Source organism: Lemur catta, chromosome 5 (assembly GCF_020740605.2).
Source record: "Lemur catta isolate mLemCat1 chromosome 5, mLemCat1.pri, whole genome shotgun sequence".
NCBI lineage: Eukaryota > Metazoa > Chordata > Mammalia > Primates > Lemuridae > Lemur > Lemur catta.
The window spans coordinates 52,612,084-52,624,164 of NC_059132.1; the positions used below are offsets into that span (position 1 = coordinate 52,612,084).

The 12,081-nt window shown below is 43.2% G+C and overlaps 1 long non-coding RNA gene across 1 annotated transcript; it reads left to right on the forward strand.

Moving 5' to 3' along the window:
• Nucleotides 1-1,765: 1,765 nt before the first annotated feature.
• Nucleotides 1,766-7,666, forward strand: LOC123638918. The gene is made up of 3 exons (XR_006735513.1): nt 1,766-2,321; nt 6,481-6,585; nt 7,138-7,666. It is a non-coding gene; the product is annotated as an uncharacterized LOC123638918 (long non-coding RNA).
• The last annotated feature ends 4,415 nt before the right edge of the window (nt 7,667-12,081 follow it).

Sequence of the window (12,081 nt, forward strand, 5' to 3'; positions counted from 1 at the left end):
CTAATCAGAGCTTGGAGAAAGGGCAGGGAGCCCAGATACCCTTATCAGGTCACACCGCCAAAATAAAGAGTCCCCAAGAGGAAAAATATCTGCATGCAATTATGTTTCAAAGTAAACGCTAACCTCATATAGGTTAAAAACTGTAAAGTGCCCTTATATTCTGATAAAGTATTTTTTAAATAACATACAATGGGGTGGCACTCTTGCATCTGCTAAAAGTATTCCCGCATGTCATTCCTCCTGGTGATAGCAGGTGCATCATTCTGTCCCTAATTCAGGGCTTTGATTTTGCTGTAGAGTTCTCTGCAATACAGAACAGCCTTTTTTGGCCTTGGGAACAATGAACTCCTTTTGATGGTGTGAGCATGCCATGACTAGACATGGCGTTAAGACTTCCTGTGCTACCCTGGCTTGTAAGGATTCAGATCACCTCAGGAAATCGACCATTAGCTCTGGCAAGGGGGAAGATGCCCGACAAAACTTCCAGGCAGCAACCTACATCTAACACGTGGGGAAATTAACCACAGCTGGATCCTGAACACGTGCCCCTCTAGGCACTGGGAGGGAATGTCCAGTGCCTGAAGCAGAACCTCAGTGGACAGGACGTCTGTATTTCCCTTGTGCACAAATCACTCTTCATTCTTGGAGGGCTTCTCTGCGTCCCTGCTTCATTCTCCCCCTCCCCTGCGCTTTATCTTTGTTCAAAGAGCCCAAACTCCGATTCCACTCCTTTCCTGCTCCATGAATAAGCAAAACCTGTTTGTGTGTACAGTTCTTTACTGGAAACGAGTTTTGATTTCTGTATTTTTTTATACAGATTATCAGTGTGTATTGTTTTGTTCTCTCGGCTGGTTTTCTAGCATAATGTCTAGCAAAACCTAACTCTGAATGTACTCATTTTTTCCCTTGAGTATGCCAAGCACCTCAGTTGAAAGGCTTGACTCAAACCAGAAGTCTTGCTGGAATCTGTATCTGAACACTTGAAAAACAAAAATCCTGAGCTACCACAAACATGTCCTTGTGCGCCTGGCCCATCTTTGTCTCAGATTCCACACTGCGTTTCCCTTTATGGCTGTATGTAGTGACATAGTCTTCCCTCTTGTTTCTAGTCTCCTTTCCAGCCTCTGCCTGTCCACTAACCATGTCAGTGTTGGCAAGCATTTCTCCTCCCTACCCTGGGATGCTGTGTTCTAAGAATTTTGCATCATTCTGAGCAGATACGTAAACAGTACTATATAACTCGTGTCTAGAAAACTTTATCATATTTGTTGTGCCTTTTTTGGCACTAAAGCAAAAACATGTTAACCAGAAATAATTTATTCTTCATGTGTATAAGATGTTTAAGAATGTTTTGCCTTTTATTGGAATGTTATTTGGAAAATATTTATCTTCCTACAGATTTACACTTATGTTCCTTTGATTATAACCCAAATCATTTCTTAACTCTTTGATTACTTAAGCAAATATTCAATTACATTTTATTATCTAATAAAATGGGTATATTTTTATCTAAAACAAAATATTTAATTCTATGTGACTAATAGTTTTTCTAATCATTCAAACCGAATATGAAAAACTAGAATAACTTCTACCTAGAACAACTTTTTCAGCTGTTAATGTCATCCAATTGTATCATGATAACACTGGTGAATTACAAGTAAATCTAATACTTGAAAATTTGGATAAACATAGAAAATAAATTTGTGATTATTTTATTTACAAAATAAATTTTTTTCATCTGAAAGAATTCCTTTAGCATGCTTGTGTAAAATAACTACATGTTTGAGGAGAAATTATGAGGTTCATACACAAGTTTTTATAAATAGTTATGAAGATTCAGGTTGCAAGTGATGGAAATCCAAATCAGACGAGCTTGAGCAAAAAAGAGTTTCCTTTTATAGCTTATATAACCAGAAGTTCAGAAAGGGCAAACTCGGATGCCATCATCTGAACTCACCTCTCTGCACCTCTTACCTCTGCTTTTTCTCTAGAGGACATGATCCTCCCAGACCTACTTCCACAAGCACAGAGAGCCTGCCAGTCTGCAGCAAGCCCCCAGCACAGCCCCACTGCTTAGTGATTGGTGAGCTCCACGTTGACAAAGCTTGGGAAAGAAGTCTAGTATCTAAAGCAAGCAGCTGAGGTAGCAGCCGGTAGAAGGGTCCTGAGAGGGATGCATACTTCACCTTCCCCGAGGGCGTGTTGAGCAAATTTCCCACCCTAAAAAATTGGGGTCTTCTTGAGTCACCCTGTGCAGTCTGATCTTCAGTGTAATAAAAGTCTGCTCAAGAGGAAAGCAAAGGAACACCTTGGAGGAGTGGGTAAGTGAAATATAAAGGTAGCTTGGAAATGAATTTCAGGTACATTTCATTTTCTCCAACCAGAAATCTTGTACCGAAGTTAGAGGGTCAAATAAACTGACTTGAGGTCGAGCAGCAGAGTTTCTAAAGGCGAACAAGCAGATGAGGTAGACAAAGGCCCTAAATGATTTGCAGACTCAACCTTCAATTTCAAAAATGGAAGTGTGTGAGATTTTAGTCATCCGTTCACGTCTGCCCTAGGTCCCCATTTCACAGCAGTGGTGTATAAATGGGCTAAAAACCTTTTCTTTGCCTTGGGTCTTTGGATCCTTTGAAAATAAGAGAACTGTTTTAAAGAAAGGCATTTTCCTAGAAACAGCTTTCTCTCTGGCATTGCACAGCAGAGCGTCATCGGTCATGTTGCTGGTCACAGCTCCACCTTAATTGCTTAGTTCTGCAGTTTCCATAGGAGGTTCTTGCCAAAGAGCCAGAGGATCGTGGACTGTGGGACACTGGAGAGGGACTGTGGTGGCCACAGTTAACTGCCAAGATCTAACCATTGGCATCCTTAGCTTAAATAGAGATCAGTAGATGTAGATAGAGATATCTTTTACATATCACAAATATACAGGCCGGGCGCAGTGGCTCCCACCTGTAATCCTAGCACTCTGGGAGGCTGAGGCAGGAGGATCACTTGAGCTCAGGAGTTCAAGACCAGTCTGAGCAAGAGCGAGACCCGGTCTCTACAAAAAGTAGAAAAATTAGCTGGATGTGGTGGTGTGTGCCTGTAGTCCCAGCTACTCAGGAGGCTGAGGCAGGAGGATCCCTTGAGCCCAGAAGTGTGAGGTTTGCAATGAGCTACAATGATGCCACTGTACTGTAGCCTGGGTGACAGAGCGAGACTGTCTCAAAAAAAAAATGTAGATAGATAACTATTTTTAGGCCGACACTTTCAGGAAGAGTAGTTGAAATATGCAGACATTTTATAAAGTCCTAACTTATCGTTTCAGTTTAAACTAATTCTTTATTTACTTTTTGCTTGTACTCTATGTTTTGGTAAACCCTAATCAGTTGTTCATGATTCTGAAGCTTCAGGTCAGCTTACTATTAAAGCGATGTGCACTGTCTGGGGAATGGACATGCTTGAAGCTCTGACTCGGGGGGTGGGGGGCGGACATGGGCAATATACATAACCTAAACTTTTGTACCCCCATAATATGCTGAAATAAAAAAAAAAAAATCTTAAAAACAAAAAAAAGCCAGGGAACTGCACTCACTGTTTCAGCTTAGTGTGTCGTTTCTGCAGTTGATGTCTCTCCGCGGAGGTTTTTACAATACTTCCCAATCAGCCTCCTCAGGCTCCACGACACCCATTCTCCCAGGAGAAGAGGCACAGCTGCTTAATTGCATCTTGTCCCTTACAGCATGAAAGTCAGTGTCTTTTCCTAACACAGGAGTGTTTTTCTAATATTTCTCTTTTACACTTGGGTAGTACTTTATGGTTTGCATGAACCTCGCAGTGTACCGAGGGGTGCTGTAAGAGGCAGTGCCTCTATCTAACCTCAGGAATTGCTGTCTGTGAAAACCTCAGCAGTTAAAACTTTATGAGGAATAAATGGAAGCCTGGGGGCTCAAGATACTCAGTGAACCCATGAAAGCACTTTCAAATATATATATTTACATTTGTAACAGGTTGATGCTTCCAACTGCAGGTAAAGTAAAACAAACAATGGTTTACACCTAATGACTTTTATTACTGAAGTCTAGAAGTAGATGGTTCTCACGGTTGGATTGGCAGCTCAACTGCTACGTCAAGGAGTGGAGATCTCTTCATCTTTCCACCCTTACCTTCTTCTATGTGTTAGCTTTCAGCTTTAGACTGGGGTTATCTGATCACAAGAGGGCTGCCACAGCTCCAGGCATCACATCTTCACATGATAGCATCCAAAGCAAAAAGGGAGAGAAGTGCAAAGGGGACTTTTTCCTGCATCTTTCTCCTTTAAATAAGGGAGAAAGATCTTTCCCACCACAGGAACCCCCTTGTGTTTCATACACCGGGATTGGGTCACACAGGTTGCAAAACAGAATGTTTAGCTTTTCAGCTCCTCTGGTAGAAGGTAGGAGAGGAAGACGACTGGAAATGGTTGTTGGGTTAACGTTCAACAGTGTTGGTCACAACATTCAGGAAGATAAAACAGGCTGCACTAATTATGGAGAACCACACAATTAGTGTTAAGTTGCCATCCCTAAGTGGCCAGAAACATTTCAGAATGTACCTTCCTTTTATTTCCACTGGTATGTGTTCATTGGCTCTCCAACCAAATCTTCAATTACTTTCTTTCTGTATTATGACTGGTTTCTAGGGTCCCACCGTAGTTCTGGATTAACTTAGATGCTTGAGGAAAGAAACAAGTTGTTAGTTAATGTATTCACATACACACTTGGGAATTTCTCAGCATAGAGTTATGTATCCTCGGCTTTGCCACATTGTTTTATCTGATGAGTAGAATAGCCCAGTTACAGCTCCCTTGCCCTTAAAAGGAGCAGGAATAGAGTTCCAACACCTGAGTGTACTGTGCTGCGGCTACCTTAGGCTGCATGACTAAAGCAGGTACTCCTGCCCTCCGCTGCTCTTCTCTGCCCACCGCCCTGCTTCTGTCTTTGCTAAGAGTCTCCTGAATAACTCAGATCATATATGCTCTGTCTGAAACTCACATGATTATGGGAAAAGTATACAAAAGTAAATCTATATTTGGTAGAAGGGAGGCCTGTGGCTTAGTCAGTGGCCTTTGTGCTTATTCAGTGCTGGAGCTAGATGTCATCGTGTTCTCTACTGAGCAACATGCTTTTTGGGGGATGCTGCAAATTATATATATATCTAATTCCTTCCTCTAATCTAGGAACAGGTGTATCTGCAGAAAATATGGCAATGATATGTTGTATGCAATTAAATCACAAGGTCAGGTACTTATTTTTAAAAAAAGCTGTTGGCTGGGCGCGGTGGCTCACGCCTGTAATCCTAGCACTCTGGGAGGCCGAGGCGGGAGGATGGCTTGAGCTCAGGTGTTCGAGACCAGCCTGAGCAAGAGTGAGACCCCGTCTCTACTAAAAATAGAAAAATTAGCTGGGCATGGTGGTGCATGCCTGTAGTCTCAGCTACTTGGGAGGCTGAGGCAGGAGGATCGCTTGAGCCCAGGAGCTGGAGGTTGCTGTGAACTAGGTTGATGCCATGGCACTGTACTCAGGGCAACGGAGTGAGACTCTGTCTCAAAAAAAAAAAAAAAAAAAAAAGCAGTTGAACCAAGCCTGGTCAATTATTTCTGGAGTTTCCCCATTAATATTTATCTGAGTGCCTTTGTTTGGTTGTGAACATAAGCAAGTGCTAGTAGACAAAGCAGTCTCCCCCTTTTCCATTGGGAAAAGTGTAAGATTGAGAAAAATCTACCTGTTAACTTTTTCTTGTGAGTTAATAAAACCATGATCATTTTGTTTTAGCAGCACAATATTTTGTTACAGTTGCTAAACAGCAATTTTTCCAGGCAGATAATTTGGCAACCGCTAACACGATGAGTCAGGAACCTTGGGTTTAGCTTTCAGCCCCCCCACTTGTTGCATTCTTAGGAAATCATGTAACCTTGCCAAGCCTATGTCTCAGTTCAGGTTGCTATTACAGAATACCATAGGCTGGGTGGCTTAAACAACAAACATTTATTTCTCATAGTCCTGGAGGCAGGGAAGTCTGACATCGTGGTGCCGGCTGGCAGATCTGGTGCCTGGTAGGAGCTCACTCCTGGCTCACAGATGGCTGTCTTCTTGCAGTGTCCTTACATGGTGTGTGGAGAGAGAGAGAGAGAGAGAGAGAGAGTCAGGTCTCACATCTCTTCTTATAAGGGCACTAATGCCACCACAAGGGATCCACCCTCATGACCTAATCACTTCCCAAAGGCCTCGCCTCCTAGTACCATCACACTGGGGAGTAGAGCTTCCACGTAAGAATTTTGGGCAGACACATTTAGTCCATGGCACCTTAGTTCCCACATTTCTAAAATAACAACAATAATGATAATAGGAACTACTTACAGAGCATTTACTATAGTCCAGACTCAGTTCCAAAGTCTTTAGAAGCTCATTTAATCTTCATCCCTATGAAGTAAGTACTATAATGATCTCTGTTTTATAGATGAGGACACCAAGGCATAGAAAGTTGAAGGAACTTGGCCAAGAGCACACAGCTAATGCATGGTGACTCCAGGGGACAGATGCCCTACATGGCTGATCACACTTGGTAAGGATCAAATGAGGTCAAATACATGAAAATGTTTTGTAAACGACAGAACTCCCATGTGTTCATAGGAAACATTATGTAGGCTGTGTTCAGTAACTGGTATCAGTTACTAGTAATTACAAGTAAGATGACTTGCACAACCACTCAAACAAGCCAATTTCCCTTAGTATGCTCCCTAGCAACCACCCCAGAACACCAAGACAGGCAAATTTACCAAGAAAAATGCAGGATCCTAGCAAAAGGACATTCTCCTTTGAGCAGCTAGAGAACAGACTGTAGTAGATACTAGAAGAATGTAGATAACTGATAGGAAGTACTGGTGAGCTCTCAAGTGTTCTACCACATCTGCCCTTCATAGAGATCCTAGAGAGATTGTGAAGGTTCCTATTTTTGTTGAGGGATCTTTATATAAAGGGGTTGATGTTGACACGGAGCCCACCGTTTAGACCTTAGATTCATCCAAAGTTTAGGCCCTAAATAATTCCTACCGTTTGATTCAGTATTCTTCTTTAGTGACATAGTCATTAACTAGGATATTTCATTCTTAATCAGCCCAGTTGACCCTCTGCAACACTTCATGAAAAAAGTAAAACAAATCTCAGCAGCTTTTCAGAAGTTTCCAGAAAGCTCGGCTACCCAAATCCTGCCAGGGCCCTTGTGAGCATTCACATCTCATCCAACTCTGTTTTATCTACTCTCAGCTCTCCGTGGGGGCCGTGGAAACCTTGTGTCCCCCACTCTTCTCAAGCACAGCAGGACTTCGGATCGCAAAAAGGCAGGAGGAAGAATGGGAACACTTACAGGGCAACCCTTTGTGTATTAAAAATGTTATATATTTTTGCCTATTCTGGTGGTGTGTGTGTGTGTGTTTGTGTGTGTCTATGACATACATCACCAGAATAGGCAAATCCATAGAGAGAGAAAGTAGATTAATGGTTGCCGAGGGCTGGGGGCCTGTGGGAAGGGTAGAGAGTGATTGCTAATAGTACGGGGTTTGTTTTCAGGGTAAGGAAACTGTTCTGAAATTGATTATGATGACAGTTGCACAGCTCAGTGAATATACTACTAATAAAAAAATCATTGTACATTTTAAATGGGTAAATTGTATGTTGAATTGTGAACTAAAATGAAATTTTAAGGCTCACTCCCCCATTGGGTAACTGAATGGACCCCCTCGTGGCCAAAGAAATATCCTAAAACTAAATTTCCTGCCAGGAGGAGGGAGGTCAGACAGGCCTCATCATGCCCCCCTCCCTTCTTGGAGACACCCTTTGTAACCCATTAACAGGCCTAAGGCTATGCAAGACACACCTGCAGGTCCTCAGTTTACACAACAAATCCATGTCAGTGGCTTATGTCTGATAAACAGCTCCTTATGTTAAAACATTCCAAGTCTTTAGACAAAGCTTCAGGTCTTTTACCAATTACAAGTCAAAGAATCTGTAAACCCACCTAAACCTGTAAGCCCCTGCTTATAGACGGCCCACAGAAACCCTGTGAACCTTAGTTGCCTCCTCTATAAAATAAGTGGGGGGGGGGGGGCGGTGAGCCAAGTGATTTTATCCCCTTCCCAGCCCCACAGCACTGCACTCTTGGAATGACCCAATTTAAGCACATAGGAAGAGGCCTTTTAATGAAGGCCCATTACAATCATTAAAAGTAACCCCAGTTAGCAAAAAGGGCAATCTTTTGTGAACTGAAATAAAATCTAAATCCGCCAGCTGACTCAATGGACCCCTCTTGGCTAGGGAGACCCCAGACAAACCTTAAAGCTGAGTTGCCGGCCATGAGAGGGGAGGTCAGACAGGCCCCATTTTGCCAGCTCGGTTTTGGAGATATTCTTTGTTAACAATAAGATACTAAATCATGAACAGGCCTAAGGCCATGCAAGGCAACGCTTAAACCAAACCTGCAGGCCATCAATTTACTTGACAGATCACTTGAGTTTCTGCAATTGGGTGGAGGCAGAGTCTTCAGTGCCTACTTACTCTCTGGTTCCCATAGCGATCGCTTTCTACTTAGGAGAAAATCCACCATCAGAATTTTTAACAATAAAGATCTGCCCTTATTTTAAACTGGAGGGAAGAGTAGTCACCTTCTTGTTTTCCTTGTTTCTCCGAAGCCTTGTGTCATGTTTCCCCCAAGAGTGTCCTTTAGCTGTAGCCACTCTGGGACCATGGGACTTCCCTGTTCTGGGCTTCAGGTTACAGGTTAAAATTAGCCACAGGACTCTCTGTGGGGGGCGCAGAGGAGGCAGGAGACCTGCAGCGGAGGCGAGGTGTAGTGGGAGAGAGGCATGAGCCCCCTCAAATGCCAGCATCCGTGGAGGGGGTGCAGAGCCCGGGGATAGAGCCCCAAGGTTATAAAAATCTTGAATTTATGTCACACTAGATGCCCGTTGGGTAAGGTCTGCTGCTGCTACATTCTAGCTGCGTTGACAACTGGAATCTTCCAGATTGTTCCTTTTGTGATTATAAAGTGTCTTTGGAGTAGAATGGTGTGGGTGGATGCAGTTTATGGAGCTGCTTGGACCTATCGGCCTACTCCTGAAGGGAACACTGGCTCTCCACTCTTCCAGTGTTGGCCTCGCAAAATAACATTATGTCAATCTGTTTTGGGGGAAAGGAGAGGAGAAAGGACGTCATCTGATTTAAGAACATGAAGAAACACCAGAGCACAGGGCAGCTCTGAATAGAATTCAGCAGGAATTATCTGTCCTGTGTGCATCCTCCCTCCTCTCTCTGAAACTTTTCTTCATTCCACAGTACCCCTTCTTTTGTCAGATGCCCACTGACTTCATGTTTTCTCAAGACCCTAACCACCAAAAATAAACACAAAACCCTCTACTCTCAGGAAAGGAGCAAATGTCACCGTTACTGGCTTCATTATGAAGGTGGGTTTTGACAGCAGAGGCCTGGGTTCGAATTCTAGCTCTTCTGTTTCCTACTTGTCTGAACCGGTGCAGATTACCTAACCTCTCCCATGTGAAACAGAAATCCTGATACCTACTGTGTCTGCTTGTGTGCTTTTAGCTGAACGTAACTGAAAAGTTACAAATGGGTTTAACCAATGAGGAAATTCAGTGACCTACATAACTGGAAGCTCAAAGGTGGGGCAGGCTGATTAAACCCTGGTACCAGGGACCCGGGTTCTTTCTGCACCTCTGCTTTCCATCCTCAGTGTCAATTGCATCTCAAGGCTGGGTCCCTTTACGGTCGGGATGGCTGCCTCCAGGACAGAGGGTCACTCCCTCAACCACGAACTATTGTAATAACTGACAGCAAAGGAATGCTATGTATGGACTGGCATGGGCCTGAGTTCCTAAGGCAGTCATCAGCAAGGAGGGGCAGGTAACCATGACTGCCATAGAGACCCGTGGTTCTCAAACTTGAGCATGCAACAAATCACCCGAAGGGCTTATTAAACCACAGGTGACTGCACCTCAGTGGTGGAGTTTTGAATTCAGTAGGTCCAGAGAAGAGCCTGAGAATTTGCCTTCCTAACAAGTTATGAGGTACCCCTGATTCTGTTGGGCCACACTTTAAGAAATTCTAGTGTTGATCAGAAAAAAATAAACCCTACAAAGTGACACTTAGCAACAAGTTTGTTAACTATATTTGTGCAAATGCAACATAGCATCATCAGTTTTGTGACGTGCTAAAAGTAAACTCTGAGGTATTCAGTGTGGAGAAGAAAAAACAAAACAAAGAAATGCTAGCATAGACTAATCAGGGGTACTGCTATACCGGGGGTCAATTCCTCAAGTTGCACAGTGGGAAGGGGTGAAATGGATGTTGGAGAGTTAACCGTGAGATTCAAAACTTTGCAGCATTAATGTGGAGATTGTTTCAGTAGCCTATTGATGTGTAACAAAATACCCCAAAACTTAGTGACTTAAAACAGCAATATATTACTATTAATATTTCTGATGATTCTGTGGGTTGGCTGAGCCCAGCTGTGTAGTCTTCACTTGGGGGTCTCACTTGAAGTTATAGTCAGGTGTTAGTTGGGACCAGAACCACCCAAAGGCTACACTGAGCTGGACATCCAAGAGGGCTTCTTCATTCCCAGGGCTGGTACATGGTGTGGGGTGGTTGGAATAGCTGAGGGTTGGCCAGGCATCTTTTTCCACTCAGCCACTACACATGGCTAGCTTGGGCTTCCTCCCAACATGGCAGTTTCGGGGGAGTTTATTTTTTATCTGGCAGTTGACTTTCTCCAGAACAAGCATTCTAAGGGACCAAAGCAGAAGCCATAAGGCTTCTCCAGATTTAGCCTTGGCAAAGCCACACAGCATCACTTCTGCCCCCTTCTACTGGTTACAAGAGAGTCACAGGGCCAGCCCAGATTCAAGGGAAGGGCACCACACAAGGGCATGAGTGTGCAGAGGCAAGGGCCATTCTGGGGCATCTTGGAAACTTAATAGCTACCACAGGTATTAAAGGAGATGATTCATATAAAGTCCTGGGTGGGAATGAAAGTGAAGCACTTACTGGAAAGTACTCCTGAAAAGATCACTGTAGCTGTACAAGTAGCTATTCCTTTGACCAAGAATAAGACCTGAACTTTCAAGTCTATCTGCTATGCAATGGAAATGTTCCTTTCCTATTGGTGTCCATGTGGCTCCTATATGAGAATTTGGCTATTGATGAGAAATTTTTACTCAGGCTCCTGTGATGGGCTGATTTTACTAATAATTATGACAGTGCTTTTATTCTTTATCAGTACATAGGTAAAAGATAGTCCTCAAATATCCCCATTCACACTTCAGTTATGGAAAATCTCTAGAAGGACCACTGATCAAGTTACTCTGTATCGCTCTCCACCAGCCACCTCTATTCCAAAGACAAACACACCTTGCAAATTCAGATAATACTGTGCGTCACTTAGTTTCAGAACAGCCTCATAGATAGAATGATTCTTCTTAATTTATTTCTGCAAGACATAAATATATGTATCACTGTATGTCTTAGCTTTATACTAACTGGTGGTTTTCTTTTCCTTTCCTTTAGAGTATGAGAATGAGTTAGGTTTTTATTTAACCTCACAACCAAGAAAAATGTAAGGGGCTTTCCATTTCTGTGTGTTATTGGGGGTAGAGGAGGAGCAGGTGTATGCTGTAAGAAAATTCTGCTGGTTCAGAGGGAAAAAAACAAGGCGAGCCTGAGAAGCCCGAGTATTCTGTCTGCTAACGTCCCTGTGCAGCCCTGCCAAGCTCTGATGTGTTTAGACTTGAGCTTCAAGGAGAAGATTGCACAAAAGCAAGTTCCTGGGATTTGTTCTGCAGTCTGAGTAGGCTGGTTCTCACTGAGCTATTTCTGTATAAAAAGCTGTCTGGAACCATCTGAGAAGCCACTAACCACTGCGGTTTACTGTAATTTGCCTTCTATTCGCTCTCTGTTGCATCATTTCCCCTCCATTTTATGCTTAAAAGAATGACTCTGTGCGTACATGTATATGTCCATGTGCGTGTGAATGTTCCAGAGTTACGTTGCC